A 25,293-nucleotide genomic window follows, 5' to 3' on the forward strand; every position below is an offset into this window, starting at 1 on the left:
TGTGGCTACTAGGCATTTTACTGAGAATTATACCAATTAAAATTTTTTAGCACAATAAATACTTAATGTCAGCTATTGAAAGTTGAAAAACAGTGAAAGTTGAAATCAGAAGATCTTTAAATGGACAGTGTGTTGCAGTACCCAGCTTCCCAGAGATTATGGAGTCTGGTAAGATACAACTAACATATCATATACTTCTCATTCAGAGATACAAGCAAGACACAGAGAGTCTGCAAAGCTCCTAATTGCTCACTGATAGAAGCTATGATCTTTTTCCTGCACATTTTTATTCTTGGCAATATTTCCTCTCCCTCAGGAGACAGTCCGATATCAGCTATATTATACCACATAAATCTCCATTAAAATTAAGGACAGAGTTTCCACCCATCCCCATGTGTATTGTTTTGCATTTAAACTGTACTTGCACTACAGAGAAATAGGATTCATCCTGTGGTTAAAGCGCTTCAGTGGGTCTCAGGAGACTTGGGCTTAAGTATTGTTTGTGTCACAGAGTGAACATAACATTGGGGAAAAAACCATTTACAATTTCTGTTCCCATGTAAATCGCAAAATTCCATTTGCCTACTGGCCCTGATCCTATAGATAGGTACAGTGAAGAGAAAGTTAGGTATGTGAGTAATCTCATTCCCATCAAAGTTAGTGGGTCAGCTCCTATCACTCCAGGGAGACCATGACAAAGTGGGGAAAGTAGGGTCCTATTTCACAGACTGGTACTGTGTTTCTGTCTCCAGGCTACTGAGATTGAGTTATTTTGAAAACAGGATTAAGAGATAAATTCATTTCAAAAACAAAACAAAAAAAACCAAACCCAAACAACCCCAACAGGCTCCATGTAGGGTTACTCAGGCCAGGATCCTGGTTGCCAGCCCTTGACTTCTCACAGCCTGTTCCCCACCATGAGCTGTCACCTACAGGCAGCCCTGAGGCTGAAGAACCATGATGGACTCCATCACCTCCAAAAGCCAGCTGTCATCTGGAAAAGTTCTGCTGAATACCTACAACTGCTCCCATTTTTTACAGCCCTCTCCCTTAACTGCTTCTTCCTTTATACTCACGGCAGCTCAGCACAGGCTAGTGCTACAACACTTACACCTTTTTAAATACTCTGCACATTACAAAATACTTTCACATCATGTTTAATCCCCTCCTGTTGCACTTTTGTCTTACATATCTGAAGTTCATGGAGGGTTTTCAGACTTTAGCTCTTGGGACTGGCATCCATAGAGTTAATTTTAAAGCTTAAAGAAGTAAAATCACCTCCAGGCAAACCCCTTATGAGCAGTAAGCATTGCCATTCATTTCTAATCCCTGCTTCTCTACACCCACAGGAAATAACCATGAGAAATATGGGTACTATGAATCATTTATGGTGTTTCCCTTGCATGAAAAATTGCTTTCCTTACCTATATGATCAGGGTGTCCATTTCAGTTTGTCATGCCTTTCAGACAGCAGCAGCAGGTCAAAATAGAGGCAGTTTTCTACCCACACCCTCACAAGGGCAGATAGCCAGAGTAGTTTCACCTGAAACAGAGTTGTTGCCCTTCTGCTAATTGCCACACTGCTCACTTCTGAACTGAATCCTGAGGCAGATACCTCCAGCCCATCACTTCGAGGAAGCATCATCTCAGGGAAGATAGTTCCTGATACAGTACTACAGAATAATGCAGTAGCTTGGGCAATAATGAACTGAAAATCTGTGCAGAAAGTTAAATAGTCATTTTAATATAATTCTGAAAACATCATGTTTACATTAATTTTATTTCCATTCAGTTGAGTACTGCAAGTGTCTGCATCTGTTAACTGATAACTGGGTTTCCAATTATGGTGTTCATAGCAGTAATCACTTTAAAACTAACACGGTCTTCCTCCCCTTCCTCTAAACAGAGCTTGGAAACCATTCTGAGGAGGTATGAGAAGCTGTGGTGGGAGCAGCGAGAGGACGGTACTGCACGGGACACTGCTATTTCCCCCTGTTTTTTCACATACGGCCCACCTCTGCTCTGCAACAGCTCTGCCAGCTCCCAGGCTCCTTGCCAAGCAGGGAGGGAGGGTTGGGCAGGTGAGAAACACTTGCTGCACCACCTAAATCCCTTGGATTATCGGCTGTCTTTAGAATACAAAAATCGACCACCTATTGCCTGACAGTATCCTGTGGGTATGTGGAGGCAGGGTGCCCAACTGCAGCAAGCTGCAACTCCTCACTCCAGATTTTGCTTTCATAAACTCAGTATAAAAATCTACATTAAAGTTTCAATAGTGTGTCCCTCAGCCCATGTGTTGCAGAATCATGGAGTTTTGGAGAATAAGAAAAAAACCCCGACACCTGATACAATAGTCTCTCAGTTCTGGAAGTAATGCCATTATGGTTAGCGCAATCTGATGTTAGCGAATAAATCTGGGCATGCTATAGATTTCACGCATAGACACATCCCAGTGCTGGAATTCTTTAACGTCACTGTTTCCTTTAGTGGCCAGCTCCATATTCCAATAAACTGTAAAGTTGAAAGTTTTCAGGTTCATATTGTCTTGTCTCAAACCTCTTCCACAATTTTGGTATATAGAATATAATATTTTATTAAGTTATATCCATGACTTTTACTATTTGTCCTTTTCTTTTTTTTTTTGCTGTTTTTATACTTTAGCAGCTAACTCCCATCTGACGTAGAAACACCAGTGTATTACATGCAGTATCACCAGTAAATGAAACATGCTGATGGTTTTTCCACACTTTCTATTTTCCCTTGAAATAGATAGGCTGAAATAGCTCATAGATTCTGCTTTTATTGCAGACAATTACTGTCTTTTGTGTGGAAACACAAAGAACCAGGTCCCCACGGAACTTAAATCTAAAGCTGAAGTTAGTAGTAAACTTTGGGCATCTTTATCCACTGCAAATGAGCTTTGCAGGTGGTGGAAACTGCTCTGCTCTCCCTTTGGCAACCTTGATTGAATTAAATGGAAAGACACCTGCTTACTACAAGGAGCTCTGAATCCAGCATTTATTCAAAGATGTCAAATCTTGTACATTGAGACAAGTCCTTCTAGCATTTCCAGGCATTATTTATCCCAAGTTTGTGATGTTTTTGGGTTCTTTGTCTGAAACTCCTAGTTTTTAATCACAGGAACTTCCTTAAGCCAATCAAAATCAAATTCAGATCTCTAGTTGGTTTCAGACCTAGAGTCATTGCCGTTTTTTCACAGGAAGATAATAAAACCTTGCTGTTACAGTCAAAGTCACCCTCAGAAGGGCAGTACATTAGTACTGGGATAACCGTGATAATCAGCAGTTTACTACAGTGCTGGTTTTTAATATTTTCTACTGTAGCAAAGATTGCCAAAAGACTTTAGGTTTCTGCTGGTGAGTTACTGGTAATGTTCTGGACTCAGCACCATGTATAAACTGGACTTCACTAAAATTGCTAAGCTTGAATAATATTTCATACCCACTCAGCATAACTGCAAGGGAAGAATGGGAAAAAAAGAAAAATTAAAGCAGCATAGAGAAAACGATGCTTGAGAAGGGAATATATATACTTAGAAACTAAGATTTTCAAAGCCAGTCAGAGAAATTACACTGCTTCTCGTAATTACAGTGGGAACATCAACTCCACAGTGGCCACTCTGACAAGTTCAGCCATAATTTTGCTGTTAATGCTCTCCAGTTGATGCTTCAAAATTATGCCACCTATCAGCACTTGAAAAACATTCTTCTCCAACGCATGGTGACTCACAACTCACTGCAGGCATTGGTGGACTTATTAGCCTCCTCCAGAACTTTTATTGTCTGATTGACTTAATGAAATGCGGGCTTCTTTATTCTAATATCTACGGCAATTCTGTACTTAACTCTGAGTTACCTGTGTTTTTTATATTTATAAATAGCAGTTATTTGCGTGTATATTTCACATTGTATTTGCAGATCTCAAAGCACCTTGCACAGAATATTTTCCCCACTTGCTTTGCAAAAGAGGAAGAATGAACAATCCCATTTACTCATTTGCTAAAATGCAACAATTTTTAGCCCATCACAATTGTATGATGTACTCTTTCATCATGTAGTATTCTTATCCTAACAATACTAAAGATGGTAATAAACCAGGCAATAACAGCAACCATTTTACATGTCGAAGCAGCAGGAAAAGAGACTCCAACTTGCACCCTAAAGATATTACAAAATCAACAGACTCATCGTGCAGAGAAGAAGATCCAGAGCCACTTCGAACTGAAGCAATAAAGCATGTGAACAGATTACAAGCTCTGAAGTTAATCTAGTGCTTTACATCATAGTCTTTTATAGCAGAATGCATTAATACCATGCTCCAATAAGCATAGCAATAGATAGAAAGATGTAATAGCATGTCTGGATCCTAAATAATACAGAAGAGCCTTCAAATATGGGGGAGATGTTTTCTACTGCTGTGGATCTGTTACTTTTCAGAAGTGCTAAAAATTATTTCTGCCTTAAAGGAAGAATAAACCAGGCTAAAATACAGCACATTTACATTCAATATCCTGGCTCCAATAAAGTTTGGAGTCTTTCAGAAGATGTGGAATGAGTTTAATTTCAGCATCATTTGACTAAATCTTACCCCTAGGTTTGCTTAATTATAGAGACACTGGAAGAGAGATGAGATAATAAATCTCACAGTGTTGGGAAGCAACACTAGTTAAAATTCAGCTAATAGAAAAGAGGTGCCTCCTGTGAGATTGAGCATGGATACACCATAGAAACTATGGTAAAAAAGCACAACTGTATTAATTATGTGCAGTACTTATCAGCTTGTCTTTTTCAATATATTTACTGTGTCACACTCTGAACATTTGTAAGTGCTTTATTACTCATTTCTCAAAAACCCAGCACACAGTGCCTCCCTGTTTCTCTTTTCACCTAGCTCTTACTGGCATCAGTAATGAGATACAGAGAGAGGAGAAGAGAGCATTCTCATCCTTACAGAGTCACAGCCCAGAGGAATCGAGTGGTTTCTTCAGCACCTCACTGGAAATTTGTGAGGGATGCAATGCAAACTCCTGTCATCCCAGCTCACCAGTACATTTTTTTTTATAACTGACTCAGATAAAGATAAAAAATATATATAAAAATATATATAAAAAAAGACAAAGATAAAAAAAATAAAATGCCCTTGGATTTCAAGTAAAGATGGAAAAGTTCACAGGTTTTCTTGAAGCATGTCTCTGTTCATACCGACATAGCTAAGAACTGCAAGTTCCTCAACGACCAAACGACAAAACCAACAAATGGCAGAGGCAGCACACGGGCAATCAAATTAAGACCCACTGGATCTTAAAACTTCCCCTGCAATTCTGACTGTCTATTCAGTCTTCTGCTTTTTACATTTTTAAAAGACAGTGTGACAGGGAGAAACGGTACAAAATATTCTCCACAGATGGTTTAGAAAAATTGTAAACCCAACTCCGGAATGAGGCTTTTATGTCTGGGCTACTCTGATAAATCAGAGTACTGTCAGTCCCTGGTAATGTAAATCACATAGTGCAGTTTTGATGTGACAAACGCATTGATCCTTGCTGATAGTTGTTTTGCATCATTTATTTGAAGCACACACCAAGCCAGCCTTATAGGAAAATTCTTTTAACCTGAGATAAACTTCTCAATTGACTTGAGTCAAGTTTTGTTGCAAAATGCAAATCCTGAAACTTTCTTCCAGATTGCTTTTTAATTAACACCTTGTTCAGAGCTAATTCACAGTCTTTAAAATGAGCCAGTGAGACACTTTGATCTCTTTCCTTCTAAACCATACTTTTAGGTTGATGAGGAAAGCTTCCTCTGGTCTTCCTGTTTAAATACTTCTGGTACATGTTAAACAATAGCCTGGTTAGATCTTTCCCTCATTATCTGGGGCGTAACACAGCATCTCACCTTTTCCAGTACAGCGTATAATTTGTTCCAAATAGCAACTGCTCTGACTACACTCCAGTCCTATTCAAGTGACATGTCTGCTCTGTTCAAATGAGTTAAGTCCTGCGTCACTCTGACATATCTGCTAACAAGGACTTGGAGCGTTTATTCATGTAATCACGCATTTATTGTTATACTCCAGTCTTTTCTCAGTGCTACCATTAGTTGCTCACACCTAGTCCTGGATGTACTCCCACTGATCAAAAAGCCAGCATGGCAATCTAACTGAAAGCAACCAGCTTTGCAGACCCTTTCTTGCTGAAATGAATACAGTAACTGCTTGAGGAACACAAGAAGAAGCTATGCGGAAGCCCATCTTTGGACAGTCTTCTGAAAGGCCAGGAATTGCTTTGTAGGACATGCAACGTACATGCAACATGGCACATAGTTAGAGGAAAAGATTGCCTGTTTCCAGCATTACTCAATATATTGTGATCAACGGCAGAAACTAATTCCAGGGTTCAGTCTGAACCTTCTCCACAGCTTCTGGTAGTGACTGCGTGAAGTTGCAACCTAGTGGTTTCTCATTGAACTTGCCTGGAGTTAGCTCTTGCACACATTATACAAAGGCTACAAATGGAGCTTGTGCCTTTGAGAGTTATACTGAATAGAATATTATCCTTCGAACAGTTTTTTATATAAGATAGTGATCTTAGCACCTACAGCTCTCTCAAGGAGAGAGAGAAAAAGAGGCTGCTGTAGAATCCCCTGACTTACTGCACATAATGCATACTGGTTAGGATCTCTCCATGCAGGGCTGATGAATCCATAAAGCTCAGATCTGTAGCACATTTTAATTTAGAGGTTTTACATATTATATTACATATATTTTATATGCAAATATAATCCTGAGAATTGTCTCTGTTCCATTATGGTGTTACAGAGAAAAGACCAAAAATCATGGCAGTAAGCAGTTTCACCTCACGTCTAACCGGTTCTGTTCATACTTTTGATATAAACTTCTCAAAAGAGCTCCACTTGTCTTTCTCACTTTTATTCATCTATGAAACTCTTTCCAGACTGCTACTTGTAGGGGAGAGAGAGTGATTAGCTTTAACCAAATGTCCTCTCTTCTATTCTTGCAAATTATTCCTATGGAGAACATGTCTTATGCAAATTCCTACATGTGCTGAGTTTAACAGACCAATACCTGTAATGCTACTGTACCAAATCAAAACTTCACAATCTGTTCAAAACAGCACTTTTATCTGGCAGGTCTTTTTTGCACTTTTATTCTTTGGAGTACGATACACCTGATATTATGTATGAATAATACTTTAAAAAAATAAACTTTCAAATAAACCAAACTAAAAGAGAAGATAATTTTTCCAGTAATTTTTTTGTTTATTATAGAATTGATATGTTGGAAGTACAGCTAAGTAGCCTAAAATCTTGATTGTGTTCTTTGAGACACAAGATAGCAGAACAATTGACATTTTCTACTGATTATACACAGGGTAATCCACAGAGAGAAAAATAAGAGTAAAGAGATGGAAAACTGAACTGAGTGTTTCACTAGTGCTGCTGTTGTCTGAATGTTAATCAATAAAGCAATAAATAAGCTGCCAAGTTAGGTATATCTTAGCTGTGGAATTTAGCCATAATTCTCTAGAGTACATTTAGGGAGAGAAAGAGGTTGATTTCTATTGAATTTGTATTCAAATTTAAGCTTTAGAAATAAAATACAGATCTTCAGTTAACACTGAAGGAGTCCTCTCTTTCCACTTCAAGAAAAGAATAAAAATGTCTTTCAGCTACAATGTTCAGATATCTAAACTTCTTTAAGAGCTTATATGCAATGAGTCTTTCAATTTTTGCCTGTGAATGACTCTGAACAAGATGCATGTAAAAAAAAAAGCATCAACAATTATGAATTTTATACTTCAAAAAGAACTGGACTAGTAAAAATACCAAATAAGATAAGCCTTAAGGCGTCTACTATGCATGTCTTCCAGCCTAGCAGGTTTTCAAGACTTTGGTAGACAAAACCATGGCTGACCTGGTAGTCCTTCTTTGAGTAGGTTAGATAAGAGACACTCCTCTGATTCTGGGTGTGTTTCTATTTCATCATTGGTTAAAAAAATAAGGAAGAAAAAAAGCTTATCTTTACTAGAAGGACCACTCATGAAAACAATCAATTGAGAAATAACGGACAGACCTATCCAGGTAGAAAATCAATAATAATAATAATTAAAAAATAATATTCATCATGTGAAACCTGTTCCAATCAAAATTTTTTAAAAAGCACTGAAAACTAGAAAGGCATTGAAGACACTAAAATAAATAGGCTAAACATTACATACTGGAAGCAAAAGTAAGGGCCGTCTGTACTATATGAAGAGTACAGCACACCCTCTTCAGAAATACAGCTCTGCATTCAAGCAGAAAACGAAGTGTGATAATCCAAAAGCCAATTAATTAATTTGAATTAAAATTAGAGGAGAATTCTTTAGGCATTAGAGCAACCCGCTTTGGTGGTTTTGTCCTGAACTGATTTACTAATATATATCAGATATTTTTCTATATTGTTAAAACATAGAGGCCCATTGACCATGCTGTGAGATTATTTAAAATTCTTCCATGATCTTCCAACATTAATCTTTAAACTTAAAAGTACTTCAGAGAGCAGACCTTTCCAAATGTTTTTGTTTCCTTTCTGAAACATGCCCTCCAGATGGGTGCTTGGCTCTCCAAGCTGTGTCCACACCTCCAGTTTATCTGTGTAGAAAGAGTGTTTTGCAAGAGAAGTCATAGACATTACACTATCTTTTTTTACAGGAAGCAGAACAAGTGGGATACAAACTGAATAGGAGTGTCTTAGTTTTCCCAAGGGAAGGAATACTGAATTGGCATTTTTTGCAAGGGAGGTGTCAAACTAGGACAGGAGGGAACCTCATGGGAGAAAATAAAACAGAACTCACCTTTTAGTGAAAACAGGCTGCCCCTCAAATTAAAAAAGTTTTCCACTGGTAATAACTCCTAAAGGTTGCAGTTACTGGCGTGCTTTATTTCTCATTATCGATAACATCTATGACCTTTGCAAAAATAACTTTCCCCATGTAAGCCCAAACATATACACATCTTATATGGACTACCTTCATGTGACACATAGTCACAACCTCAGACTCTGGTATGCTGAACCTCAACATCAGGCCATCAACAGCTTTCCTGACGTTTAGCAGAACCATTGCTCTTCTGAACACAGTATGTGGTTAAAGATCATTTCAGGCTGCTGCCAGCACATAAACATGCTACAAGTCAGCTAGTTTCTATGGAAACCACACTCAGTACAACAGACACAGTAAGTCACTGCTTCAACAAAAGCTAAACAAACCAGGAATAGCTAATGTGTGAAACCTCAAATTATTTTTCCCTCTAAACAAGAGTGCTGTTTGCCCTCAGCGATAACTCTGGTTAAGAAGTAGCACATGCAGAAAGCGTAGACTGAACACTCCAATAGTTTTTTCTAATTTGGGAAGCACATTTTCAGCATTTTAAAGAGACTTCATTTTGTTAAGATGGTGAGCGTGATTCCTTTGAAGGTCTCTAGTCTGATTGCTTAAAATGGTGAGATACTCAAAATAATCAGTTATCTTTAAAGCTGAAATCTTCATTTGAGGACTGTCCCTATTCAACCATTATAGTTTAATCTTTATCCATTTTAATGCATGAGATGACAATCAATGGCATCATAAAAACAAAGGCTGGATTGTCAAAGAAACTTAGAAGGTACTTGGATGTCCAAATCTCCTTAGGAGCAGGTGCACGTTTCATTCTTAAGCTTTTAAAAGAAGTAAAATCCTGAAATTATTGTGTTACTTTGTTTGGTCATACGAATTCAAAAAACAAAGACAAAACAAAAAAAGCCCAACCCAAAGCATTTCTACCTCCTGATCTGAAACAACTAGAAAATCAAATCCAAACTAAAATTAGTAACAGCAGTTTCTCTGCAGAACATCCCCACCAGCAAATATTCTAAGTATTTACCATGAATATTCATCCCAGTAAAAAAGGAAGAGCCCAAAATAAATGGAAATGGGCACAAAAGGGTTACAGAAGACAATTCCACAAATTATCTTCACATTCAAATAGTCATGTTTTTCTACTATTCCTGAAGTTTTATAAATAACCTAAGAGCTAGCTGGCGTAGCAAGAGACCTAATTATAAACAAGTTATAATTAAGTACCATCTCTAAATTATATAACGTAATATCAATATAAATGCATTCATTATGTAAATGGTTATTTTATTGTTCATTTAAAATACATAATGAAAATGCAGATAGTAGGTGGACAGCATGCTAAATAAGAGCACAAATGAAAACATATCTTGGCTGAGACAGAAGATGTAGGTGTGAAAGAACAAGAGCAACACTCAGTTGTCTCTTTGAGAGCAGACAAGAATATATGCTCATGAGCTGTTCTCACACATCGTATCCAAGTTTTAAGATTACAGTCATCAGACACATGCATGATATTTGCTTTGAATTTCAGGAGCCTCTCTCCTCTCCCTCTCAAGAGGCCATGAGAGGAAGAGACATCCAAATGCATCCAAACTCCTGCTATTTTTTCTACCAGAATCTCGGTCCAAAACACATCCAAGAACTTCCCCTGTATGTGAACCAGCACTAAGGGTTAAACTAGATACTTGAAGTGCTTAAAAAACAATTTTCAATTATTTGAACTCCTAAGGGGGCAGCCAGAGACTGTTTTCTGTGGACCAGACCAGGAGGAACATCACAAGCACGTGCCACACAGGTAAATTTCTGAACTAGGATGAAATAACTATTCATCACCCCAGACCAGAACTGGGAATCTAGATACTCCAGGTGAACTGTATTTGTGATTATCTCAACCAGCCCAGCATATATCTTTATTAAGCCATATTTACAGGTCCTAAGCGCAGTGCTCAGCTGGAGCAGCTAACAAACACCATGTCAGTTCAGATAAATCTCGCTGAAAAGCAGTAACTACTCTATGTGGCACCTACTGAGTGTTCATACTCAATTTTGACAAGAACTATATTTATTTTGCCAGAATGTGAAGGAACATGATTTGGCATTTCCTAAAGTAGCCTTTCTTCCTCCTTCTCTGTATTTAATGTCTTGATTATGTTACAACCCCTGGTTCCAGCTGCTGAAGTTGTCATCTTGCTTGTGAGATTTTACATAAGAAAAACATTGGTCAGTGCTTTTACAAACAGTTCCTCATTTTGAGCATCTGTCTTGTGAAATTGGAAGTATAAAAATTAGTAGTTCTCAGCATGCAAACCAAATATTTAAATATCCTTTAAAAATAAAATCTGCCAAACATTACGCTGCCAAAATCTACTCGGAGTCCTACAAAAAGCTTCAAGGCAATTCCCAGCTCACTCCCTTCCTTCAGCCTCTCTCCAAGCAGCTTATTTTCCCTAGAGGCTCAGCATACCCTTTGCTTCCTTTTACCTTAGACATTTCCTGTTTAATTTCTTAATTATAAGAATGATATCACTCATCATTTAGCAGGATTCGTAAGTCATAATTAATATCACTGCAGTACTGGTACATTCCCACTGCTATCTTACCCACCTCAAGATTTACAGGTTGCTAGTCATTCAGTATACCTGCTTCTGTAGGAAGAGAGAAATCCCCTTACCATCTCTTTCAGTTCACCAAACTCCCACCTGTTACCTCCACACCTTTTATACTAAGTAATTCTTCGAAAACAGACTCACCAGGGAAAATTCCAGCCTGCAGATATCAGTCAGACTTGGCTGGAGCAACAGGTGGGGAATGTCCTTTCATTAATTAGGCCTTACAGCTGGTTGGCACATCGTCCCACTAGAATTACTAACACCTGGTTTAAGCCAAAACCCCTGGAAACTGCACAGCTTCATTGGTGTTTACAGTAAAAACCTAAGCAAAACACCACTACCCCCAAGGCACCAGGTAACAAGAACCAAAAAATCTTTTAGACTAAATTTACATGCATTTCAGAAGAATTAAAGGTGAATTTCCAGGCCTACTTTTTCAGGCTGTGCCAGGAAATGCTAATACTTAAAATTTCCATACTTTTATTTACCTCATTACCATTTGGCCTAAAAGTCCATTCTGAAATTCAGAAACACGTAGATTTGCTAGTGAATAATTTGTTTTAATAAGTTAAAGCTTTGTCAAGTTAGGGAGAGACAAACACTCAGCTTGCAATCATTTAAGCATGCAGAGCTGTTCCCTCATTTATGGCCTGCTTTTGCAGACGCTTCACTATGTGCTTGAATATGCATTATGAGTAGTCCCAATACCTTAAATGGGATTGATTCCAGCGTATAAAACAGGGCCAGAATGTAAAGCTGTGCTGCAGTTGGATATTAAGTAGTCTTATTTACTTTAATGAGTAAGATATACATATCCTTAAGGGTTTTTTTTTCTCTTTCTAGACAGGAATGGGGTTGTTCTCTTCAGGCATCACATCTGTAGACTGAAAACCTTGATCTTATTTTCCAGGCAATTCTTCTTCAGTAGAGTTTTATCCTGAAATATGTTTAGACTTTGTATTTTACAAAAAGCCAACTCAGTTTTGTCATTTTGAGATGCTAACTTGTTTTTGTTCAAATGACTGCCACTTTCGGCTCCAAGTCAGGATGCAAGTAAGTTAATAATCCTCTTTTATCCTGTCACCTCTCTAACCCAGAACCAAGGAACTCCAACGATGCCTTCCTCAGAAATACCAGAATAAGCACTCCATCGCTACAGAGGCAGTGTAGAAAACACAGAGATACTATTTTCTGGAGCTGTTACTCTGAGCTTCACAAATGATTGCTCTAATAATTTCATCCGGGCTTTAGCCTGTTCAGTCATGCCATGGAGCAGAAGCCAGGATGTGAACTTTGTCTCTGTCCCAGCAGTGGCTGTACCAGTGGTCAGGTCAACCAGCTCCATCCTGTACCCGGGTTGGTGGAGCGGGGCAGGAGCGGACCAGCTGGGAGCAAGCCCAGTTCTGGAAATCTTACACCTGATGCATGACATCCATCAGGACTGTGTCTGCATAAAGAAGGTAACTAATCTTTTGTTGAAAGCTATTTAGTTTTGCTGCCTTGGAGCATACAAAATATGATATCTATTCACAGAAATTTGAGCTATCTTTTCCAAGGCAGAATCTGGAATCTGTTGTTAAATGAATAAAATTACTCAGTGTCCTTTATGGCATTTTAACAGCAGCTCATGCTTATAATTGGCTAAAAGAATAATTAATAAATACTTAAGAATAGGCTTCTGGATTCTAATTAGCCATACACACCAGGCTGAATCTCTGAGACCACGTTAGTCCAATGGTCAAAATTCCATTATAACTGGCCTTTCATTTACATGAATGCAAACCGTGTTTTTATCAAGCCTCCCTAGCAACTCTACCACAAAATTTAAAAATAACGCCTTCATTAACAATTACTAAGTGTCGGTACACAGTCTTTCCATAGGTATTTGTGCTGCAGAAGTCTGGCCAAAAGGATTAGAGCTATTGACTAAAACGAGGGGAAAAAACTGCAGCAACTTGCATCATGCATTATACATAGCATGAGAAATCCCAGTGGCACCCAGACATTGGAGGCAGAATTTCCTCCTCAGATCCTCATGGTAATAGCTGAGTTGGGTATTCTGCGCACGCAGAGAGAGCAGATTCCCCCAAAGTCAGGCTGACATCAAGGTACAGTAACTGAATATCACCATTCGGTATAATCCCAGGAGGAGGTATTTGCACTGAATTTCTAACACTTTAACGCACATGTGTGAATTTAAAGGGAATGTGATGGAAAAGCAAGACTAATATGTGATTCTAGAATTTTAAGAGTAGAAATAAACCTCTGTGTGAGGGTCTGGAGGTGACATTTCAGCCAAAGAAAGAAAATTCAGCCCCCGGTTATTAAGTTTAAGGTGCCAGTTTCAAGGCTGTGGAGTCAAGTCATTTTATACCTCAATATAAACAACTCACACAAACACAAGCAGCATTACGTCGTCTTTAACCTCCATCATCTAAAGTCACATTAACATGCTAAAGACAACTGCAAATAGTGAGGGAAAAAAATTAATCACAGAAGTGGTATTTAATCAGTGAATATAAAAACATCTCTGCCATCATACAGTGTGGAAACACTGCTGACGAAACTTGCTGTGTCTAATTCTTTTCTTACGCCATTTGCCATACTGACTTTATTAAGTGTGAACTGGGAAATCCTCCCAACTCACACAGAAGGACATTTCCTGGTTTACTGGGTGAATTCTAAACTGATGATGTTTCAGGGAAGTAGAAGTTCAAAAAACTCAACAGCTCACAGAGGGAACAGGCAAAATATTCACCCCCCTGTAGTTGCTTAGAGCTTAAAGTGATTCCTTGAAGCAGTATGATCTGAAGATTTGGTCACGTACTTATCCAAAAGGTTCAGGATTTATTTTCCTTTCCATTTGGCTAGGAAAACTCTGGCAGAATCATTCTTCTTTACAGCACTTCTCATTAGTGGGAAGAAAAGGAGGAAAATAAACAAACTGATTTATCTGGACATTTCTCCATATAGCCGTAAAAAATACAGTAGAATCAGCCACGTCATGCACTCCTTGGTAAAATGACATTATTTAAAGACTTCGTAAAAGGGCTCCATTGCTAGTCATCTTAAATGAGGTTGCAGAAACATTATTAAACCTAGTGATTTAACTGGTTAAAACTGGTCCTTGCAGTCAGAGTCCACTTGTATCCCTCTCCCTCGACACCTCCCCACTGGACCAGTCAGGACGCTGGCTCTGACAAGACCTTTTCTCAGGAGCTGCCGAGGGCAGCTGCTGAGCGATCGTTTTGTCCCCAGGCATAAAGATCTGCTCTTCTGTGGGACTTCCTTTACAGAAAGGATGGAAAGAAGAAGGGAAGGAGTTTCCCCAGTGACTCTTTCACCTTCTGGAATTATAAATTCTTCCTTTTAGCCCTAAAGGTGTACCTGTGACCATGCTTGAGGAGACCTACAGGGAAGGCAGCTCACAAAAAGCAGCGAAAAGCAGGCTGCCTTATTGCCCTTATTGAAGTGAGGATGCTATTTAAAGAGGAAGAACGAAAAATCAGTGAAGGAGGGAATGAAGGAGGTAAGGAACTCCACATCATGCTGGGAGAAGAGTGAGAGAACACTCTAGACTGGGAATTTGATGGGAATTGCAGGGATCCAAGCATCACATGCAAACACAGACTAGGTTGTCTGCAATTTCACGTAAGTTATAGGCGCTTCAGAGGAGAAACTGGACCTGAAGTTAATAATACTCCAAAAAAAACATATGAACAAAAATATCTTAATAATGGGTACACTTTCGTATTTCCACAAGCTGGGGTAAGGGAATCCACACTGGGGATAAGGGATTCTGTGTATCCTTGGGCATGCTCAACTCTTCACATTCTCCAAAATTTAAAAAAGTCCCTTCACCTCTCTTTAGGTGGCTGTGTATCTTACCCTCAACAGTTATTTGTAAGGCTCTAAGATTGTTCACCTCTTGAGGCTAAGTATGTAAAACACTGCAGGTGTACTTCAGTAATTCATTAAATTTAATCAGTCTAGTACCACCATAACTAGCAAGGTAATATATGTATAAACAAAAAGGTAATCAACATTAAATATTTAGAAAAAATATTAAGACAAATTCCTATAGGTACCAGTTTTTAAAATACTAACCATATATTTATTTTGCATTATTTATAAAAACCTCTGAATCCATTAAGCAAGCGGAATATGGGAAAACCTGTGTGTCAAACCAACACAACCTTCCCCAACTTGCAGTCTACTGCAGAATTATGGCCTAAATATCTTTGTAATAATATTGTTTCACAAAAATTATACCCTGGTCTCCAGGTTTTTGAAATAAAGCTGCAGTTATAATACATTTCAGCAAGTTCTGGTAGCACATTGAAAAAAACCCAAACTTTACAGCTTTTATGAAGTTGTTGCCTAATATTTACATAGCTAGTGCCACCAGTGAAGCAATATTAATTAATGCCATCTCAAAATTCAATTCAGTTACCTCAGTACTGAGAATTTGCCTTAAATATTGGTAGTGTTGGTGTCTCCTATACCAAAACCAAACACGAAAAGCACCTTTTCAACGTAGAATTTAGGAACTCAAGAACAGTTCCTTGCTCAGCTCTTTCCTAGACTGGATAAATTATTTAATTTTTATTAAATAATAAATTTTCTCTTTTATAGTTTTCCATCTATAAAATGGAAAACATGCATTCTTCACAATTCACAACATTGTCAGAAGACTGAATTAACATATTCATGCCATTAGCTGTAAACAAGCGAGAGACAACTCTTTTCTAGAACGTAAGGATCCTTTTTCTTTTTTTTTTTTTTTAATAGATACTGCATGGATTTTTCAGGTTTACTTTCCTCACGTTCATTTTGAGCTGCTTCAGGATCTTTAAGCAATGAGAGAAAACTGTTTCTACAGATCCGTTATTTTGCCCATTCACATAACAAATGTTAGACAGTCCTCCTTTTTTTTTTTTCTTCCTTTGTATTTTTAGATAAGGTATTTCTAATGCCTGATGAATTCAAAGGAAGGAGGGCTGGCTCTTGCTGGCTTGGGTTTTCCAAGCAGTGATGGTAAACTGCACTCCAGCGTTACAGTTTTGCAGGACTAGGTCATGCCCAGTTTAACATCAGACAGATAAGTGTTATTAAATGAGCCCCTAAATGTAATAGAATTATAGTGGGGAAATGTAGTAGCAAAGTAAATTATCTATATATGATCACATAACGTGGAAATAGGCTTTCTCCACTTTATAGTGCCTTCAGACACACAGATTATCTCTGGAATTTTAAAGAAGACTTGCTGAATGATGCTGCATACTTTGCAGCTAAATATAATTTAATTGTTTTAATATATTTTTTACTACTTACAAACATGGAAAGATTAACCTTGTTTGCTTAGCAAAACTAGTCAACAATTTGTGCTAATTCATTTTATTTGTAGTTTTTCTCCCGGAAACAGCATTGGGCTACACCTAATTAGCTTTTCGATTTGGACAGCAACAAACTGATGAAATCAAGTAAAAACCATCTTAAGCTAAATACTAATAACCCACATTTATGGCTGAACAATTATTCTCACATTTTTATCAAGTCAAACATTCATAAGGAGATAAATACTTTTTACCAATACTTAAAAAAAATGAGTGATGTAATCTAGAAGATAACGCAATGCCACAGCTATTTCAGGGTTGATTGTTTTTTAGGCCTTTGGTGAAGAGCATGGTATTATGTCCCAGCCACACTTGGTTCTGCCCAGGGAGAGTTTAGAAATTACAGTTATGCCTTCAAACATCACTCACTGACTTTAGATTAATAAAAATATATTGTTAAACTTCAGATCAATAAAAATAGGCCATTAAACTTCATTTTCCCCTTGCTCCCCAGGTTGGGCCTAAACATATATTGAGAAACGTAATATATTACATCCTGTACATAATTGTTGTGATCTTTTTCTTACTTAAGAAACACTGCAGTGTACAGAAATTCAGCAATGGCTTAAAATAGTTACATTAACACATACCCTTAAATGCCACTTGTACTTTAAACCCTCCTTTATTCAAAAATCTTAATTTCCACAGAAGAAAAATCAGATAAACTCTTTGTTTTTAAAAAAGAGCATTTGAAAAGCAGTTATATTTTAGTGAGCTATATCAATCAAATTATGCTTTTGCATTCCTTAAAATTTTTAGAAAAACAACAGATTTTATCTTCTCCAGCCTTATTATCTCAGAAGAAATTGATGTAGAAAAGCACATTAATAAATGTTATTTACAGTTCTCCTTTTTCCTAGACTGCAATAGCAGCAACCTGCTATTTTTCACACAAAAAGAAAAACAAAGCCCTGCCCAAAGAATACACAATTAATACTCTGGATAACCAGTGACAGTATTACTTAACTTATCCCATAAGTTTAAAAGAAGAAAAAGACTGCTAAAAGCATTTACAGTGCTTCCTCAATTGGAAATTGCTTCTTTAGTAAATGTGTTAAAGCAAAAAGTACTTTTCTTCTATAACTCTGCATCAGGCAAAAATCACTTCATGACACAAAATATTTCAAGGAGGAAAGACCATCACAAAACACTGTAAATAACAATCTTTCCTAACTCTAAATTAGACTTTTACTAGTATTTATTGCACACACTTATCATTGTACGTTACATTAGAAAATGTGAGAGGGCTGTAAAACAGAGTGAGACAATACTGCAGATAGTAATTGGAAAAGAAATGCAGTCACACAAAAATATGAATGTGTATTTCTGTAGCTATATTTAGGCCCACACAGGTCTTTAGGATACAGGTAACCAAAGCTGTGCCACCGTAATATGTAACAGGAGAGAAGGAAGCATATGACCTTCAGTTTATCTTTTACCTACTGCTTATAGAAAACTAATAGGCTTAATGCTTGCCAGAATGTTAACAAATGCAGTGTATCATAGGATGAGACAGGGAAAAGAACTGCCTTATTAACAGCTAGTGAATCTTAGGTGTTTAGATATGAACTGTAGCAGCATAGTTTTGTTGTAAATCCAGAATATTAATCCAGGCTCCAACATTGACTTGACATGTGGAGATTTTATTCTCTACCCTTTTCATTTGTAGGATTCTAATGCTCACCTTTGGTCAGTCCTTCTTTGCCTCCTGCTGCATAGCATCCTGCCTGTTTTCCCATTCCCCTGGAAGAAGGAGAGTGAATTGCATTTCTCCCTGAAATAAACATCTTTCAGTGTATTTGTTAGCTACTTCTTTTCTAATGCTGATATACTCTTCATTTTTCTTTACTCTTTATCTTATCTCCACTACAACAGAATGTCAGTTAATCAGGGTGAGTTTTGTTTGAATTTAGCAATTCCCTAAATGCGGTATAGTTATTAGCTGAGATTAGATCTACACAAATACCAAGGTATTTGAACTGTTCTGTCATTTACAACTTCAATCCCTGGTGTCTTGCTAGGATATTCCAATTTCGGTTTGAAAGTACAAGTCATACTAAAATCCCACTCCTGCAATTTCTAGATACATCCTCTCAGTCTCACAAAAAATTCTCACCGTTATTTTAGGATTTAATTCCTTTACTACTAGTCCAGAAATCTGCTAATTTAGCACTAAGCAACTCATGCTATTGTTTCCTTTGTTCACTTGGTTTTCTTTGTATTCATTTTTTCATTATTCTGTTATTATTTTCAGATATTACCTACTACCTATATAGTCTTTAGTGTACTACCAATAATACCCATATGCTCTAACACACACCTACTTCCGTTTGAAAGACTGTCAAATGCAATCCTTATTTTTTCAATTCCCTCTCCTTTAACAGAGGTCTATATTCTGACCCTGTTGTAAAACATGATGGGTTTGGGCCTTTAATAATGGCTAAAATAAAGTGAGAGGCTAATACAGTGTTGCAGGATCAAATCCCCAGTGAAGCTACTGACTCTCCTGCTGCTGAATTACGCTTGAATGGAGCCTCATTAGCAGATCAGGCCAGAAGAACATCTAAAGAGATGCTGTTGTATCCCACTTGTTTAGACATCACCTGGTCCTCCAAGAGGAATGATTCCTGTTTAGTCCAGAGACGATGTGGGTGCAGAGCCTGGACAATGTACATCAGGCCACCCTGATGCACAAGGATAGTGACAATTACTGGCAATTTTTTTCCTCGTAACTCCGAGATCATGGTTCTGCTTCTAGCCTAATTATGTTCGTATAAACTACAATTAGTTTTTCCTGTTTACCAATTAGCCTGGAGGATTTGCTGAATATATTTTGATGCTCAGCCACCAGGTACTTGCAGAAAATGCAAATTAGGAGCTATGAATTCATTTTTAATACAGTGGAATCTAAATAAAGAATGAATACTTAGCCATTTATTCATGTGACAACATCAACTACACACAGAAATTCTTGTAAAAAATCAATGGAGTCTTATTTCCTGGCAGTGACATGTGGATAAAAAAAACCCAAACAAACATACAGAGTACATTTATAAGTAATCTAACTATTTTTTTTCTCTTTTTAATTCAGAAAATTCATATTACCTCGTCTAAGTTGTTTTGTCTGATATTTCTTGTTCCAAATTTTATTAGTACTATAAATAGTTACTTTAATATTTTTTTCAACTGGTTCCATTGTTTATTATATATATGTAAAGACAGGAGTATAATGAAAAAACCTTCCCATAAGCTCCCTGAGGAGCTTAAATACTTTTTATGGAGTGCTACTTCTTAAAATTACAGCACAAAATTGTCATGAGCAGTCATTGCCCATGCTCTTCTTCCTTAGGTAAAAGGAAAGAAGACATAAAGATACATGATACTGTACCTGATTCATGAATTATTTGGTTTATTGCATCACATTTAAGGAATAATCTCACAATTTTGTAGTATACAGCAATTGACAGCTGGTGAGTTTGATTAAATATTGAAGCTGAGGCATTTAATCAATCCTGATAGCCATTTATAGGAGGCACATTGAAGCTCAGGCATTTAATCAATCCTGATAGCCATTTATGGCAAGCATTATATACCACAAAGCAATGAAGATTATGGCTATTATACAAAAACTATACCACAAAAAAAGAGAAAAGGAAAAATCTGAGATCTCCCACTATCTCAGAAGATGGGCCCTATCAAAATTCTTCGGATTCTCCAAAGAGATGATCGGTGTATGTAGCACTCTACTGAAAAGGAAAGTCTGTCCTTGACATCAGGGCACTTTGGATGTAGATAATATGATGGTGGGAATAATCTTCACAACAGCCAATTTAGCCATTTTGGAAGTAACATACTATAGAGAGATCGGCACTACTGGGGAGAACAGTGAGAGGATGGAAAGTTATCTCCTTCCAAAGAACTAACAAGATCCTTGGAGATCCTATGGCCGGCAGAGCCATCCATCCAGGTATTCCTGCATCACTCTCTGACCCTCCATCAGGAACTGCATTCCCAAAGGGCCTGACTCTTCACTGCCTTCCAGCCTGGCAGAGATTTACATTTGACAGTATGTGACTGGAAAGAAAGATTAAAAGTTTGTGTGTCTGCCACATAGCTTTTCTACACCTGCTTCACATCCCCATTCAAAAAAAACCCCTCAAAAAACCCAGAAAAAACTATTCCCTGACCAAATCACTTCTTGAGAGAACCAATATTCACTACATTTTGGAATTTTAATCCTATTGAGAGTATATATGAGGTTTCACCAAGTGTTTCGTTACAAGTAAAAGCTTTCCAGCTGCTTCTGCAGAGCAAAAAATGCAGTTAATGTTTTACAAAATTTTTGGCGCGTAAAGCAAAATCAAAAAGTCATTCAAATGAAATAAACTTATAATCAAACCTAATTCTGCGTGCAGCTCTGTCTTCCAAAATATTGAGCCCCTTTATTTCTTCTAGTCTGTATTTTGAAAGAAAACCTCCATTTGATGAAGACATATCTTTCCGTAGCATTTTGGTCAAGGCTGGACAGATCTTCAGGGGCAGAATTACCACTGCTAAACCATACTACTTGTCTGCTTTTAGGTCACACAGTCTTATTTAGGAAGCAGATATAGGCAAATGTTTTCTCAAAGAAATGTCCAGGATATATCCTTAATTAAATCAGGTTTAAGAGATTGTCCTTAGATAATTATTCATTACAAGGATTCCTGCTCTTGCTAAAGGATTAGTCCTACTCATTGTTAGGTTAACTATCTGCTTACCTGCCCTGCTTGTTAACTTTGCAGCCTGGGAATATGTCATGCCTCCATCTAAGTGTACTTTTATTAATGAGAAACGCATCTAATCAATGCCTAGTACACATCTTCCCTTCCCCTGCCCGAGCATCCTCTCCCAGACAACCTCACTGCTGATGACAGCTTTCATGGAAAAGTGTTCAAACAAAATGCAAAGCAGTGGTAGCAACTGATTCACAGCTTTCTAACACCGTGATTATCATAATTACATTGTTTAACCACTATTATCTTGCCTGTTAAACACACAAGAATTCATTTTTCCACTGTGAATGTTCTTCACGTGTGTAATTTCGGCACTGTATGTGCAACAGGAATGCAATAAAATTGAGTCACGAATGAGTGAGTTTTACAAGATACGGTTCCAAGAGCTGTTAATTTAAAGCCATTTACAGTATATTTAAATTTTACAGGCAATGTTATCAATTGTGTCACTATAACACATTTATATTGCTTTTCTATTACTTTTGAATTTTGCATTCTCTTATACAAGGCAGGAGGAGATCCATTAATTTACCAGAAGACACTGTTAAGTGCTTCACCCTCTCACAGTGTGGTAGTTACCACACTCATCGCCTCCTCACAATTCTCTGTTTGGGTAGTTCAGTAACCCCAATAAACAATGCTAGTAATTGGGGCCTTGAATTTAACATCAGAGAATTTGCATACACTTCCCTTCAATATTCTCTCTCCCTGGAAAGCAGAAACCATTATTTAAGAAATGTTAAGAACTAGAAGGCAATATAGTTGTTGGTTTTGGTTGGGTGTTGTTTTGTGGTTTTTTTCAAAAATCAGTAGATTTTTGATTCATTGATAATCATTTTGATTAGATTTCAAAGATCAGTAAATCTAAAGTATAAATATATAAGTATCAAAAACAAGGCTACATCCCAGCAATTGTAACCTACTGGACCCACCAGTCATTGAGACCTATAGAAGTCCTTCAAAATTAATTTAGATTTTATTCAGAGTGCTGCTGACGCTGCAGTGGATTTGGCCAGGTCAACAGGACTTTTCAGTGCATAACTGAGGTCGGACTAGATGACCTTTGGAGGTCCCTTCCGGCCTGGACCAATCTATGAATCTATGAACTGCATGAGCCTGCAAAACTAACTGAAGTTTCCCAGGTATCGTGGACATTAATACAAGTTGTGGGGGAAGAGCATTTCTCTCTCAGCATACAGTATGATGAAGACGACCTTGATTTTCTGTTTTTTCTATAGATCTGACAACAAACACTTCACAAACCAGCAATCAAAAAGAAGTAAGTCATTACATTATTAAGGGACAAGGTTGCAACCTGAATAGCTATGTGTTGTTTGTATCATCTGAAACTAACATCCACATATTTTATCACCTATTAAAAGTCATTTTTCTGTTCACTTAAATATACTAGTTTTGCATTACAGCATTGCTGAACGGTCCCCGGGGTGCACACAAACTCCTGAATTTTACATGTTTCCAACACAGGATTACTCAGTTGCAAGGTATATGCAATTGTAACAAAATGCAATTTCATCACGGAGGAAGTAAATTATGTTTGAACAGACATACAGCATAAGAAAAATTGGATTGTTTACATTATAGGTCAAATACTGTGCCTTTATACAATACCTTGTGTGGCCCTAATAACATTCACCCTTCAACAGCCTGATCCAGCATTCAATATATCCAACACTCATCCCGACAACCATCGGATTGCTCCAGCAGCAGGAATCCAGAGTCTACAGCCAAAAAGGGACAATCTTGTCCACTTTAAGACTAATCTGAGAATGGGGTCCAATATGTAACTCTGTTACGATTCACACTTGCATTATGATTTCTGCTGTTAAATAACAGATTAATAATATATTTCTGTTGGTTCTTCTTGCATTGTTAAACTTAGCATCTCTACAGATTAACGTATTCTACTTGCTTTAGAGTTTTAATAGCACTCGCTTCTACTGCTGTGTTCTCAATTGTACTATTTTCACTCAATGCACCTGAAGTTGATTGGCAAGATGTAGGACTATCATAAGGCTGGACTTCAGACTTGTATCTTCATATTAGGTGGATTACAATATTTTCCCTGCAATTCTTCACTTCAGTGCTGTAGTGGTTTACCAAAGAACAATTAGCATCCAGGTAAGATGTTCCCATGTGTGCAGCTGGTGTTGAGGTTCAGCCAGTTTCCATTTTTCACACAGGACACTGCTATATGATAGGTTTTTCAGGCTGGGATGGGTGGGTGGAGTGTATAAAAATTTCTGTTTGCAAAAGCAGTCCTTCTTAGTACGTTTTATTCAAAAGGCTTTTATGTCTGCAGTAGAATCACTAGTTAAGTAAAAGGATAGTCATTATGTGAGAAGCAGGGTGTTCTGGAACGTGGGAAGCCTCAGCACTTCCAGTAAGAGAAATGGGTAGGAAATGCCATAGAACCAGATTACTCCATGTACCAGAGCTCTTCTACCCCACATAAACTCATAGTCTTACTAAGACAGAGGTTGATTTGAAAGCTCTGTTTTTAAGATAAATGGTCCAAAATGGGCTACTGGATATTCTAGCATGGAGTATGGTGTTCCAAAAAATGTAATTTTCCTTCTCAAACAGAATAAAGATGTCAAGGGCCTCACATGTAAGGGGAAAAATCGCCACTGTAAAGCATTCAAAAAACCCCTACCGTACTAGCTACCTTGAAAGAAAATTCATACAGAATACACCAAAATCGGAATAGATACAAATATGGAAACCAGCTGAGTTTTGAGGCAGCATTATACCGATTCAAGGTTCTTTAATGAAGATGTAATTATTGAAGAGAGCACAAGAAACTACAAACTTGAAAGTGAATGGATAGGGCTGCAGGAAAGAAAAGAAAAAAGAATCAAAACCAATAGAGCTATTTCAGGGAACACTCCAACATACCTTTAGTGAGACAACAAAGGGTCCTTTGCAAGTAGAGTGTTTGGTACTTATTTAGACAAGCCTAAGTGGAAAAAATATCAAATACACTAGATGCTCATCATCATTTTAATAAGAAAATAATAGAATACAACAATAGAATCTTGAAGAAGAAAATGTTTCAAATTATTTGACTACATGGAAGGCAGAATGGGAATGATGACGTGTGCCTGCTCTGGGTACGTGAAAAAGGATCATCAGTGTTCTGAAAGGGTGGGAACTCAGAAAACCCCCAAGACATTTAGATATATCAGAAGTTACATAAACATTTTTTGTAATTAAGGTCCTAAAGGAGAAGAAAGAAAGTGAGAAATTGATGAAGAAATATTTAAGCAAAAGAATTTCGGTATATTAGTTCTTTCTTAAATTTTATCTAATTTTCTAGTGAGAATCATGAATCACGTCTGGGAGAAATGTAAGCATAAAATGAAGGTGAAAGATGTCATTTCTAGTCTCACATCTCATTTGATGCAGCCTTAATAGTTAAACTGCAAGGGGAATCCAATTCTTACTTCATTTAATTAAAATATTGGACTACTATCATATTTTATTCTATAGAAAAAATACTCCATGTTCACCAGCTTAGTGCGTATCGTTGAACTGTGCATTCACTAACTTGGCTAATATCAACTGTTATTTTA

This window comes from Numenius arquata, chromosome 17, assembly GCF_964106895.1.
Source record: "Numenius arquata chromosome 17, bNumArq3.hap1.1, whole genome shotgun sequence".
In the NCBI taxonomy this organism is placed as follows: domain Eukaryota; kingdom Metazoa; phylum Chordata; class Aves; order Charadriiformes; family Scolopacidae; genus Numenius; species Numenius arquata.